The sequence below is a fragment of the Myxocyprinus asiaticus genome, chromosome 43 (genome assembly GCF_019703515.2).
Source record: "Myxocyprinus asiaticus isolate MX2 ecotype Aquarium Trade chromosome 43, UBuf_Myxa_2, whole genome shotgun sequence".
NCBI classification, from domain to species: Eukaryota; Metazoa; Chordata; class Actinopteri; order Cypriniformes; family Catostomidae; genus Myxocyprinus; species Myxocyprinus asiaticus.
The window spans coordinates 35,810,276-35,824,878 of record NC_059386.1 but is presented as its reverse complement, the minus strand read 5'-3'; the positions used below and the strand labels follow the sequence as shown (position 1 = coordinate 35,824,878).

Genomic DNA, 14,603 nt, shown 5'->3' with positions numbered 1-14,603 from the left:
ACATCTACAATCACAGGATTTGGAAAGAAACCTGCAGAGCGGGCATTTTCTCTCAAACAGAATGTATCTGTGGAAACACAAAGGGTTTGAACCAGCACTTCGAAAACATTACAGTGAACATTTCACTTTATTTATTTAATATGCACGTTCTTCCTGTGCTTTGGGGGTTTCCTCCGTGTACTCCGGTTTCCTCCCCCACTCCAATGATATGAATTGTAGGCTGACTGGAATGTCCAAAAGTGTCTGTAGTGTATGAATGGGTGTGTGATTGTGCCCTGCGATGGATTGGCACCCTGTCCAGGGTGTCCCCCACCTTGTGCCCCATGCCCCCTGGGATAGGCTCCAGGTTTCCTGTGACCCAGTAAGAATAAGCAGTATAGATATTGAAGCCAGACACACATGCTGGTACATACAATAGTTTGAGCCCACTTGACTTGCTCAAGAGCGACATCTGATGGCAGAGGCCTTACAGCTCATTCAGAAACATCAGAAAGCTTTGTTCTGTACATTTGGCAGATTATTTTACATGTATTGTGTGTATGCGATAAAATGAAATGGAGATTAATATAAACCTTGTAGATGAATGAAACAGACTTTCTGTAATACAAAAATAAAAAGTGGACGGATAACTGTGGGCTCCCTGATAAATGATACATAAGAAGTTCACATCCAGCAGGAAATGCAAAATCAGTAAACAACCATATAAATCTCATTTAGCCTTACACATATAATATCATAAATGTATTTGTCTTTTTCTTGATCATAAGACTATACAGCATCACTTCACTACTGAAATATAAAGCAGCTTTTATACTCTCACTGGACACATTTTATAAAAACGATAGGCTATGTATTGATCATGCTCTGGCAAGAGAATTGTTACAACCATTTGTTTTAAGTGATATTTTACATTAAAGTGAATATTATTTAGACTCTCAATGCGAGTGTTAGTGCTCATTTAATCGCATTCCCACTACTAAAGTGTTGAATGACACAAATATTGATAGACAGTATTCATTGTTTAAAAGATATATCTATTTATTAATGATGTACTGTAAATGCTCTACAAGTTTGAAGCATTACTTGGTAACATCAGTATATACTAAATACTTTGACCATACTTTCTTCTTTACTGCAGGAAAGCATTTTATTGAGAAACATTATGGCTGCAGCGGACTGGTGCCGCAACACACATTTTGAAGGAACATTAAGACTTCCCACTGTCCTTTCAATGAAAAAAGAGGACCAAACTGAAACCCTCCAGAAAGTTCACAGCTGGAAGGGTGAATACGATGAGGATGCTCCAGTGGAACTTTTAACTTTTGTTTTTGAAAAACGAAAAGACTATCAAAAATTCTGCACAGAAATTGTAGATAAAAGCAGTTGGAGGCATTTTCATCAGATTTGAGGAAGACTAATTCATCCACATGGACCATTCAAATTCAAGGAACTTAAATCCAATTAATATAATTAAAATTACCCAATAAAATTGTTTGCAATTGTTACAAATTGCTACCTATTTTTTAGGGTAAGTTTTACATGTCAGGTTTTTTCAGTGTGGGTATAATAAAGGATTAATTATGAGTAAACAACAACAACAACTGAATATTATCTTCATTGCTTGACCTTTTCCCCATCGGAAACTCATGGCTGTATTAACTGAATAATAGGGTTTTTAAAAATATATTCACTGAGAGTAAATGATTATAAATCATTGTGAGATAGCCCATATAATGCCATTATTTATTTATTTATTTATTTAGCAAAAGACAATGTAGTTTTTAAAAGTAGAAACCTCGAATCGTTGAACTGGTCAGCGGCATCTGAGCATGACACCGGAAGTGCCGCTGCCGCGATTTGAGCCTGTTGTCTCTCTATTTCTTTGAACCCAAAATGGGCTTTTATACACCTTTTACATATAACTGCATATAACATAGCAGCATTTAAGATTTAAAAACAATTAACCAATATTTAAGCAAGATCTCAATAGATAAGATGGTTTATTAGTTACACTTACCAAGAGAACTTGATTTCAATTAAAAGAAAGTTTCCCGAAGAGCAAAAACTCTTGTTTGAAAGTTTTTTTTTCATTGAATCCGTGTTAGCACTCACTCACGATCATTTGACCCGATAACGTTCAATCCACACTTCTATTTCCAAATTTCTGTCTCTTATCTGTGAAATCCAACTTTTAGTTTTGTCCTTTCTAATCTATTTTTCTGTTTGAGGGCTTTTTAGACAGCACAACAGAAGCAGCTTCATCAGCCGTGCTCTCCCCAAAGGAGCTTCCTCAAAATCTCCCGCCGTCTGCAATGATGCAACAGATACAGGGTGGAGCTAACTTATCGTTATTCTAAATTAAACTTATTTCTTAACTTTATACATTTTCTTATTATCCTCTCTTCAAAACAACACTCCTAAACTCTACAGATATTAATAAAATAAAAAATCTCAATTTACATACACTATATTGACAAAAGTATGCGCTCACCCATCCAAATAATTGAATTCAGGTGTTCCAATCACTTCCATGGCCACAGGTGTATAAAATGAAGCACCTAGGCATGCAGACTGCTTCTACAAACATTTGTGAAAGAATGGGCCGCTCTCAGGAGCTCAGTGAATTCCAGCGTGGTACTGTGATAGGATGCCACCTGTGCAACAAGTCCAGTCGTGAAATTTCCTCACTACTAAATATTCCACAGTCAACTGTCAGTGGTATTATAACAAAGTGGAAGCGATTGGGAATGACAGCAACTCAGCCACGAAGTGGTAGGCCACATAAAATGACAGAGCGGGGTCAGCGGATGCTGAGACGCATAGTGCGCAGAGGTCGCCAACTTTCTGCAGAGTCAATCGCTACAGACCTCCAAAGTTCATGTGGCCTTCAGATTAGCTCAAGAACAGTGCGTAGAGAGCTTCATGGAATGGGTTTCCATGGCCGAGCAGCTGCATCCAAGCCATACATCACCAAGTGCAATACAAAGTGTCGGATGCAGTGGTGTAAAGCATGCCGCCACTGGACTCTAGAGCAGTGGAGACGCGTTCTCTGGAGTGACGAATCACGCTTCTCCATCTGGCAATCTGATGGACGAGTCTGGGTTTGGCGGTTGCCAGGAGAACGGTACTTGTCTGACTGCATTGTGCCAACTGTGAATTTTGGTGGAGGGGGGATTATGGTGTGGGGTTGTTTTTCAGGAGCTGGGCTTGGCCCCTTAGTTCCAGTGAAAGGAACTCTGAATGCTTCAGCATACCAAGAGATTTTGGACAATTCCATGCTCCCAACTTTGTGGGAACAGTTTGGGGATGGCCCCTTCCTGTTCCAACATGACTGCGCACCAGTGCACAAAGCAAGGTCCATAAAGACATGGATGAGTGAGTTTGGTGTGGAAGAACTTGACTGGCCTGCACAGAGTCCTGACCTCAACCCGATAGAGCACCTTTGGGATGAATTAGAGCGAAGACTGCGAGCCAGGCCTTCTCGTCCAACATCAGTGTCTGACCTCACAAATGCGCTTCTGGAAGAATGGTCAAAAATTCCCATAAACACACTCCTAAACCTTGTGGAAAGCCTTCCCAGAAGAGTTGAAGCTGTTATAGCTGCAAAGGGTGGGTTGACGTCATATTAAACCCTATGGATTAAGAATGGGATGTCACTTAAGTTCATATGCGTCTAAAGGCAGATGAGCGAATACTTTTGGCAATATAGTGTATTTATGCATACTATAACACTTTCTTTGTCTCCTTTTTTCTAGCTCCGACTTGGACTACTAGTAGCCTGGGTTACAGATGCATTCATATTTGTTCTCTGATCCCTTTAATAACCATTTATTTAGATTATCTTTACTCCAGTAGGTATAATGACCAGAGCATGTGAGCGGAGCGGAGCGGTGATAATTTCACCTGAGCAGAGAGCACCTTTTTGAAGTCTCCGCTCCGCTCGCTCAGGCCGCTCAGTGCCGCTCGCGCAACCCAGAAAGCGCTTCGTGATATGCTGGTTTGGGAATCTGCTAAATAAACTATAGGCCTGATGTTTTGGAGCTCTAACATTGTTTTAGTGAAGTTGCAAACCTTATAACCTAAATAAATGCAAAGTTAATAACGAGGAAATCAAAAGGGAGTGTGGAGAGACCGCGAGAATTAGCAAATATTCCTTTTGGAGTCGTACGTGTCAGATTGCCAGAGAGCACGAGGACGTGCTATGCGATGTAGTGCAGCAAAAGGTGAGCTAGTAGACTACACTACTATTCGATAATAAATTAATAGATAAGTAATGTATCTTGTTGTTTTGCCATCATGTTAGTGCAGCTGCCAGATGCAAGACCGGTTCTGCGGGGGTGCGAACGTTAGAGCACCCTCAATTAAATATGTAAGATTAATAATACTGTATATTGGCAAAGCATTTTGCCTTGAATCTCGGCGAACACACACAAAAAACTAATAAACGTAAGATCTTGCGGATCAGTGTGTCCTAATTTGCAGGTGCAGCATTCTGCTTTCATGACTCTATTGTACAACTGAGCATTTGATTAGTAAAGATTTCCGCTCTCGCATAGAGAATTTCACAGCGGAATTATCTCACTTAATCGACCACCTGTTGCTTTCGATTTCTGCTTTGGGATAAAGTGGCACAAAACTGCTGGTCAGTTTCCCAAAGCCAAATGAAGGCAGTGTAATTTGTGAATTAAATATTTTTTATTTGTTTTAGGATCATTAAACATGATTTCATCTAATATATACAGTACTAGACAAAATCTCACTTTATGCAGGACGAATATTTTTTATTTGTTAAATCCACGGTTAAATCCTGCTGTACATATAAAGAGCGCATGCACAACACATGATCGTTTGACGCATATAAAGTCCAGATTTACTTTATGCTGCTTTAAAAATATCAAGGAAAAACAAAGGGGGCACATGATATCTACTAATATAATAATTATTATATAAATAATCACAGTCCTTTAGATTGCATATGATTCGTACATATAAAATAGTAGGGAATATTTATAAAGCATGGGGATTTTTGAAAAAGATCACATCTTTTCAAGATCACATTTATTTTAATGTTCTATGTTTACATGTTTGTAATGTGAATGATGGTATTATTCTGTCTAGAAGGCTACATCAATAAATGATTCAAGACACTTAAGTTATGGTTAAAGAATATTACACTGATACATAATGCCATGCTTTCTTTGGAAGAGAGCAAGTGTTTTCAGTACTTTAGGATGATTTTCATTCATCCCACTGACTCGAGGCTTTTGAATTCGTTCAGCAAAGAGATGCATTCAGATTTGTTCTCTGATCCCTTTAATAACCACTTCTTTAGATTATCTTTACACCAGTAGGTATAGTGACACATGTTTGTAATGTGGAATGAGGAGTGAGTCATTGACTCAACTGATTCGTTAAAAAGTCGACCAAAACAATTGAAGTGAAAGAGAGAAATTCTTTCACTTAAAAGGTTAACTCAAAACACTAATTTGTTCACAAACAAAACTTTAGTGTTTAATACATACACTTAAGTGGAGCGAACAAGATTGGACAAAATTATGTAAGTATGACGAACAATATATTCACGTGCATAATGCTAATTGATAATAATGAAAATAATATGAGCTGCTAGCAAATGATGGCTTACAACCTGTGAAACCACAGTAAGAAACGTCCTGGTTACTTGTGTAACCTCCGTTCCCTGATGGATGGAATGAGAAGTTGTGTCGATGTAGTGACACTAGAGGTCACTCTTGGGAGCCCGAGACACCTCTGGTCTTTGATAAAAGGCCAATGAAAATTGCTGAGTGGTATTTGCATACCACTCCCCCGGACATACGGGTATAAAAGGAGCTGGTATGCAACCACTCATTCAGGTTTTGTGCTGAGGAGCCGAGACAAGGTCCTGGCCATTTCAGCGGGTAGTTCAGCGTTGTGGCAGGAGGGACACAACGTCTCATTTCCTCCATCAGGGAACCGAGGTTACGCAAGTAACCAGGATGTTCCCTATCTGTCACTCACTCGACGTTGTGTCGATGTAGTGACACTAGGGGTCCCTATACGAAACACCACAACTGGCTGAATTGTGTTACATGAACCGGCGGTGTGTGACGGGCAGACCACTGTGTGCCTCATAGCCAGCGCACCAGGCCAACACGTAACCTCCCCCAACACTGTTATGAGTGTCGAACGGCCCTTTGGGGACAAGTCAACTACCCAAAAGATAGAGACGGGCTAGCCCAGTCGTGGCCAATTATCCCCTTTTTTTTCTATCCCCCAAAAAAGATAATTAACCGACTGGGGCCACCAGGTCTAGTCGGGGGGTGTCCCTCCCAAGGGGAAGACACCGCGGAGACCACACCCCGCCCGGGGGGGGGGATATTTAAGTAGAAATACGTCACATGGTCTTTCCGAGCTATGTCGGAAGTATGCCATGTGGGGAAGTCCCATGGTAGGTCCTACCCTACGGGGGAGGAATTACTACAAGCATGGTGACTGGGACAAAGGGGCCTCTGCCCAAGGAAGATGCAGTTTACCAACAGGGAAACGAAGTAGCGGAAGATGTATGTCGCATGGGGTTACCTACGGGGAACCACCACATGCGGAGCACCTACCCCAGTGCAGGGATTAGTTAGCACGTGTACTGAGCTGGCAGCGAGTTTCTCCGCAAACTCATCTGCCACAGGGCTCAGAGGAAATCAACCGGGGAACACAGTTTGTGAACACTACTGGGAGTCAACGGCGCATGTCTTCAGCTCAGGGGAGGTGAAAGGCGCTATGCGCAAGCAATACACCCGGCTGGCTGTCCCGGACTTACCTGCTTGTGCATGCCACTACACGGGACAAACCCAGTTCCACCCAGAGATTGTAGAACCTCGCAAAGGTGTTGGGTGTTGCCCAGCCTGCTGCTCTGCAAATGTCTGTTAGAGAGGCGTCACTTGTCAAGGCCCAGGAGGCTGCTACACCCCTGGTAGAATGGGCCCGTAGCCCTACCGGGGGCTGCACATCCTGGGCGTGATAAGCCATAGTTATTGTGTCAATGAGCCAGTGGGCGATCCTCTGCTTGGAGACAGTGCTTCCTTTCCGCTGTCCACCAAAGCAGACAAAGAACTGCTCAGAGACACTAAAACTCTGCGTGCGATCCAAATAGATGCGTAAAGCATGCACCGGACACAGCAACGTCAGAGCTGGGTCTGCCTCCTCCTGGGGCAGCACTTGCAGGTTCACCACCTGGTCCCTAAAAGGGGTCATGGAAACCTTGGGCACATAGCCCAGTCGGGGTCTCAGGATCACGTGAGAGTAGCCCGGACCGAACTCCAGGCACGTTTCGCTGACAGAGAACGCTTGCAGGTCTCCTACCCTCTTGATGGAAGTGAGTGCAGTCAGGAGGGCAGTCTTCAAAGAGAGTGCCTTAAGCTCAGCTGAATGTAAGGGTTCAAAGGGGGCCCTCTGTAGACCCTGAAGAACTACAGAGAGGTCCCATGAGGGAACGAGGCACGGTCTGAAGGGATTCAACCTCCTGGTGCCTCTCAGGAACTTGATGATCAGGTCGTGCTTCCCTAAGGACTTACCATCCACTGTGTCATGGTGTACCGCTATAGCGGCTACATACACCTTCAAGATGGAGGGGGACAGCCGCCCTTCCAACCTCTCCTGCAGGAAGGAAAGCACCAATCTGACTGCGCATCTCTGGGGGTCTTCGCGTCAGGAAGAACACCACTTAGCGAACGGATGCCACTTAAACGCATACAGGCGCCTTGTAGAGGTGTTCGTGTTTACCACCGCGGGTGGTAGACCGCTTAAGTCTTCTGCATCCCATCCAGGGGCCAGACATGGAGATTCCAGAGGTCTGGTCACAGGTGCCAGATGGTGCCCCGTCCCTGAGAAAGAAGGTCCTTCCTCAGGGGAATTTGCCAGGGAGGGAGCTGTCGCTAGGAGCGTGAGGTCCGAGAACCACGTCTGGGTGGGCCAGTAGGGTGCTGCCAGGATGACCTGCTCCTCGTCCTCCCTGACCTTGCACAGGGTCTGTGCAAGTTGGCTCACTGGGGGAAATGCATATTTGCGAAGTCAAGGGGGCCAGCTGTGTGCCAGCATGTCTATACCGAGAGGTGCCACAGTCAGGGCGTACCAGAGCGGGCAGTGGGAGGATTCTTGGGAGGCAAACAGGTCTACCTGTGCCTGCCTGAATCAACTCCAAATCAGCTGGACCACCTGAGGGTGGAGTCTCCACTCTCCCCTGAGGGTAACCTGCCGTAACAGCGCATCTGCTGCAGTGTTGAGGTTGCCTGGAATGTGAGTGGCTCGCAGTGACTTGAGGTGATGCTGACTCCAGAGGAGGAGACGGCAGATGAGTTGTGACATACAACGGGAGCGCAGACCACCTTGACGGTTGACATATGCTACCGTTACCCTGTTGTCTGTCCGAACTAACACGTGCTTGCCCTGGATCAATGGCCGGAACCTCCGCAGGGTGAGCAGAATTGCCAGCAACTCGAGGCAGTTGATGTGCCAACGCAGCTGCGGGCCCGTCCATAAGCCGGCGTGCCCATTGCATACAGCGCCCCAGCCCGTCTTGGAGGCGTCTGTTGTAACCACGATAACACACTCTCACGGCAAAATCATCAGGATTCACACCTGCCCATAGAAATGTGAGGTCCAAGGGCTGAAAGATTGGTGACAGATCGGCGTGATGGCTACGTGTTGTGTCCCGCGGCGCCATGCCCATCTCGGGACTCGAGTCTGAAGCCAGTGTTGAAGCAGTCTCATATGCATCAACCCGAGCAGAGTGGCCACTGCTGAGGATGCCATATGCCCCATGAGCCTCTGAAAGAGTTTCAGTGGAACCGCTGTTTCCTGTTTGAACGCCTTCAAACAGGTCAGCACCGACTGTGCGATCAATGAGACTGATTCCAACTCCAAACCGAGAAAAGAGATGCTCTGAACCGGGAGGAGCTTGCTCTTTTCCCAGTTGACCCGAAGCCCTAGTCGGCTGAGGTGCGAGAGCACCAGGTCCCTGTGTGCACACAACACATCCTGAGAGTGAGCTAGGATTAACCAATCATTGAGATAGTTGAGGATGCGAATGCCCACTTCCCTTAATGGGGCAAGGGCTGCCTCTGCGACCTTCGTGAAGATGCGAGGAGACAAGAACAGACTGAAAGGGAGGACCTTGTACTGATACGCCCGACCCTCAAATGCAAACCGCAGGAAGGGTCTGTGTCGAGGTAGAATCGAGACGTGGAAGTACACGTCCTTCAGGTCTACTGCCGCGAACCAATCTTGATGCCGGACGCTTAACAGAATGCGTTTTTGCGTCAGCATCTTGAACGGGAGTCTGTGTAAAGCCCGGTTCAGTACTTGCAGGTCCAAGATTGGCCGCAACCCACCGTCTTCTTTGGTACAATGAAGTAGGGGCTGTAAAACCGCTTCTTCATCTCGGCCGGAGGGACAGGCTCTATCGCATCCTTCCGTAGGAGGGTAGCAATCTCTGCGCTCAAGGTAACAGCGTTCTCGCCCTTCACCGAGGGGAAGTGGATGCCGCTGAACCTGGGCAGTTGCCTGGTGAACTGAATCTTGTACCAGAGTCGGACGGTCCGGGTCAGCCATCGCGATGGATTGGAAAGTGCAAGCCAAGCATCCAAGCTCTGGGCGAGGCGGACCACGGGGACAATCTCGTTGGACAAACCGGCAGGTGGGGCCTCGCGGCAGGGCGGAGCCTGAGGTGCCACGCCATGTTGTGGCTGTGCTGAATTCAGGGACATCGAAGCACTTACCTGGCTCCTGTGACCACCCCCGGAACAGCCTGGGACGGGAAGGAAGAGGCCTGTCCTCGTGACCCATGGAGACTGTCACATCGGGGGCGGATTTGTGCCACAGCTGGGCACGCAGGAGCGGGGAGACCACCGCTGGAGCACTAAACATGCAAGGATGAAAAGGTGGACGGTGGTCGTGATGACAGCCAAGAGACCGCGCTGTGACCTTCGTCGCTTGGAGAGCGAGGTCGGTCGCTGAGCGCAGCTCCTGCATCAAATCTGGGGTGGAATTACCCTCGTGCAGTTCCTTTAGTGCCTTGGCTTGGTGGACTTGCAGGAGAGCCATGGCTTGCAGGGTGGAGGTGGCTTGTCCAGCGGCACTGTAGGCTTTGGCCGTCAGAACGACTTCCTTATGAAAGCAAGCCGCGACCACAACGTTGCCATGGTCATGTTCTCGCAATGAGTACATGATCCATCCACGAACGCTGTCTCCATGTGGGTCGTGCCCAGACACGAAAGACAGCGATTGTGACCATCAGAACTTGAGAGGTAATGACCGCAACCAGGAATAACACACAAAAGGAAAGGCATTTTTAAAAAGATGCATCTTTAAAAAGACGTTCCGTGTGTGCCGCTCTTTTAGAGAAATATACTCTCTTATTTCTGCCGAAGCGCCCAGGTGCATTCTCTGCAGTGCACCAGTGCAGAGGTGGGAGAAGCCGCTGAAATGTGCCATCAGATCCAGCAGAGGTGAATGAACAGTCAGCTCAGTAAACAATGACCGTTCAGCTCCGAAGAGAAAATCTGAATGAGTGGTTGCATATCAGCTCCTTTTATGCAAATACCACTCGCCAATTTTCATTGGCCTTTTATCAAAGACCAGAGGTGTCTCGGGCTCCCAAGTGTGACCCCTAATGTCACTACATCAACACAACTTCGAGTGAGTGACAGATAGGGAACCATGTTTTCCACACGTGCATTAAAAACAAGTACCGCTATAAACCATGGATTGACATGATCTCATGCTCTCAGAAACAAGCTAAACCATCACAATGAATACAGTACACATTATATCCAACACAGTCTCATGGCAAAATCATCAGGATTCATACAGCTTTTCGAATGGTATCGTGCGACTGCACTTGTTTGAATTTTGTTTGAACGAGTTTTACCACAGCCAGTGATGTCGCTGGACATCGTTTCCATCGAATACCCAACAATTACTTGCTTTTGTCACACACATCAGCTTCCTATCATGTTTACACACCCTACTGATTGATTAAGTTTACATAAGGGGTTTGGGTAAGGGCACAATATTAACAAGTATGTACTTAACACCTCGTGCATGGATCACACGTTTACTTTCACATTTGACATCTGGGAATTTGCAAGTGATGAAATCGTATGAGTTTATGCGAACAACATCGTGCGAGAACATATGAAATAGCCAACTCGTAAATTATGCACAAATTTTCATGAAATTGTTCACAGCCACAAGCTGCCCATGTAACAGCACATAAACCAAACATGCTGCTCTGTTTCTGTGGCTTTAGGTGCCAAATTGTCCAGACTGTCTGTCACTTCATGCTACTAGTTTTACAGTTCATCAACAAATCATGATACTAAGAAACACAATAAAATATAAAAGGTAATTCTTACATTATATCTCACAATTCTAACTTTATTTCTTGCAAACACAAGATATGCAGTTGCAATCATCTGATCTAAAGTCACAATTGAGAGATATAATTATAACTTGCAATTGCAAGAAATAAAGTTGCGGGTTTTTAATCACGCAATTGCAACTTTACTTAAAATCTCACAGTTTCAACTATTTCTAAAAATTGAGACTTTATTTCTTAAATATAAAGTTGTTATGGCGATTATAAGTTGCAATAACTAGATATACTGTGAATTTGTAAGTGTAAGTGTGATTGAGAATCCTATGTATGTGTAACAGGGTTAAAAAGTCTGTTAAATATTTGTACTATGTTTAGGGGGATTATGTGCATCTGAGTTGGGATATGGGGACGTTGTGTGTTGTGAAGTGAGTGAGGTCAGCCATCTCTCCGGTCAGATGGGAAATAAAAACCTTTATTTTGCTTTCAAATTAAAATAATTCATTTGAAATAACATTTTATTCAACTCAATCCACATTAGGGACATAGAAAACATCATGGTTACTTTCATGAGATGTTGTGTCGATGTAGTGACACAAGGGATAGTTCAGTAATGTGCAACCGGTACACCCCGCCAGCTGTCCCAGAACTTACCTGTTCATACCTGAAAACACACAGGGTGAAACCAGCTCAACCCGGAGATTATAGAATCTCACAAAGGTGTTGGGTGTTGCCCAGCCCACTGCTCTGCAGATGTCTGCTTAAGAGGCGCCATTGGTCAGGGCCCAGGAGGCTGCCATACTCCTAGCAGAGTGGGCTCGTAGCCCTATGGGGGTGGCATGTCCTGAGCATGATATGCCATCACGATGGCGTCAATGACCCAATGGCTGATCCTCTGTTTGGAGACAGCGCTCCCTTTCTGCTCCCAAAGTAGACAAAGATCTGCTCGTAATTCTAAAGCTCTGCGTGTGATCCAAATAGATGCGTAAAGCACACACCGGACACAGCAACGCCAAGGCTGGGTCTGCCTCCTCCCGGGGTAGTGCTTGCAGGTTCACCACCTGATCCCTAAACAGGGTCGTGGGAACCTTGGGCACATAGCCTGGTCGGGGTCCCAGGATCATGTGAGAGTAGCCTGGACTGAACTCCAGGCACATTTCACTGACAGAGAACGCCTGCAGGTCCCCTACCCTCTTGATGGAAGTGAGCACAGTCAGGAGGGCAGTCTTCAAAGAGAGTGGCTTAAGCTCAACTGACTCCAGGGGCTCGAAGGGAGCTCCCCGTAGACCCCGAAGGACTACAGAGAGGTCCCACGAGGGAATGAGGCATGGTCTGGAAGGATTCGACTTCTTGGCACCTCTCAGGAACCTGATGATCAAGTTGTGCTTCCCCAAATACTTACCATCTACTGCACTGTGATGTGCCAAAATGGCGGCTACATACACCTTCAAGGTGGAGGGGGACAGCCGCCCCTCCAGCCTCTCCTGCAGGAAGGAAAGCACCGATCTGACTGCGCATCTCTGGGGGTCTTTGCGTCGGGAAGAACACCACTTAGCGAACAGATGCCACTTCAAGGCAAACAGACGCCTTGTAGAGGGAGCCCTAGCCTGAGTGATCGTGCCACTTAGGTCTTCCACGTCCCGTCCAAGGGCCAGACGTGGAGATTCTACAGGTCTAGTCATGAGCACCAGATGGTGCCCCTTTCCTGAGAAAGAAGGTCCTTCCTCAGGGGAATTCACCAGGGGAAGGCTGTTGCGAGGAGCGTGAGGTACGAGAACCACATCTGGGTGGGCCAGTAGGGTGCTATTAGGACGACCTGCTCCTCAACCTTCCTGACCTTGCACAGGGTCTGTGCAAGAAGGCTCACTGGGGGAAATGCATATTTGTGTAGTCCCAGGGACCAGCTCTGTGCCAGCACATCTATACCGAGGGGTGCCTTGGTCAGGTCGTACCAAAGTGGATAGTGTGAGGATTCCCGGGAAGCAAACAGGTCTACCTCTGCTCGACCGAATCGACTCCAAATCATCTGGACCACCTGGGGATGGAGTCTCCACTCTCCCCTGAGCGTAACCTGTCATGACAGCACATCCACTGTGGAGCTGAGGTCGCCAGGGATGTGAATGGCTCGCAGCAACTTGAGGCGCCATGCCCATCTCAGGACTCAAGTCTGAAGCCAGTGCTGAAGAGGTCTCATATGCATCAACCCAAGCGGTGTGGCCACCGCTGAGGATGCCATATGCCCCAGGAGCCTCGGAAACATTTTCAGTGGGACCGCTGTTTTCCATTTGAACGCCTTCAGACCGACTGTGCACGCTCGTTCGTGAGGCGCGTCATCATCGAGACTGAGTCCAACTCCAAACCGAGAAAAGAGATGCTCTGAACTGGGGAGAGCTTGCTCTTTTCCCAGTTGACCCGAAGTCCCAGCCGGCCGAGGTGCGTGAGCACCAGGTCCCTGTGCGCACACAACACATCCCGAGAGTGAGCTAGGATTAGCCAGTCATCGAGTTGAGGATGCGGATGCCAGCTTCCCTTAGCGGGGCAAGGGCTGCCTCTGCGACTTTCGTGAAGATGTGAGGGGACAAGGACAGGCCGAAGGGGAGGACCTTGTACTGGTTTGCCCGGTCCTCGAAAGCAAACCGCAGGAAGGGTCTGTGTCAAGGTAAAACTGAGACGTGGAAGTAAACGTCCTTCAGGTCTACTGGCACAAACCAATCTTGATGCCGGACGCTTGCTAGAATGTGTTTTTGCGTCAGCATCTTGTACAGGAGTCTGTGCAAAGCCCGGTTCAGTACTCGCAGGTCCAAGATTGGCCGCAACCCACCGCCTTTCTTCGGTACGATGAAGTAGGGGCTGTAAAACCCTTTCTTCATCTCGGCCGGAGGGACAGGCTCTATTGCACCCTTCCGCAGAAGGGTAGCGATCTCCGCATGCAGGGTAGCAGCATTCTCACCCTTCACCAAAGTGAAGCGGACACTGTTGAAACTGGGCCGGTGCCTGGTGAACTGAATCACATAGCTGAGTCGGATGGTCCTGATCAACCACTGTGATGGGTTGAGGAGCGCGAGCTATGCCCCCAAGCTCTGATTGAGGGGGACCAAGGGGACAATCGTGTCAGACATACCGGCGGGTGGGGCCTCACGATGGGACGGAGTCTGAGGCACCACGTTGAGGGGGCTGGAGCCCCGGCTTCGTGGCTGTGCTGAGTCTGGGAACATCGAAGCTCTTACCTGGCTCC

The 14,603-nt window shown here is 47.0% G+C and overlaps 1 protein-coding gene across 1 annotated transcript in view; it reads left to right on the top strand.

Moving 5' to 3' along the window:
- LOC127433969 (C3a anaphylatoxin chemotactic receptor-like) overlaps nt 1-14,603 on the top strand; it is a 118,532-nt gene that overhangs the window by 2,481 nt on the left and 101,448 nt on the right. The window lies entirely within an intron of this gene.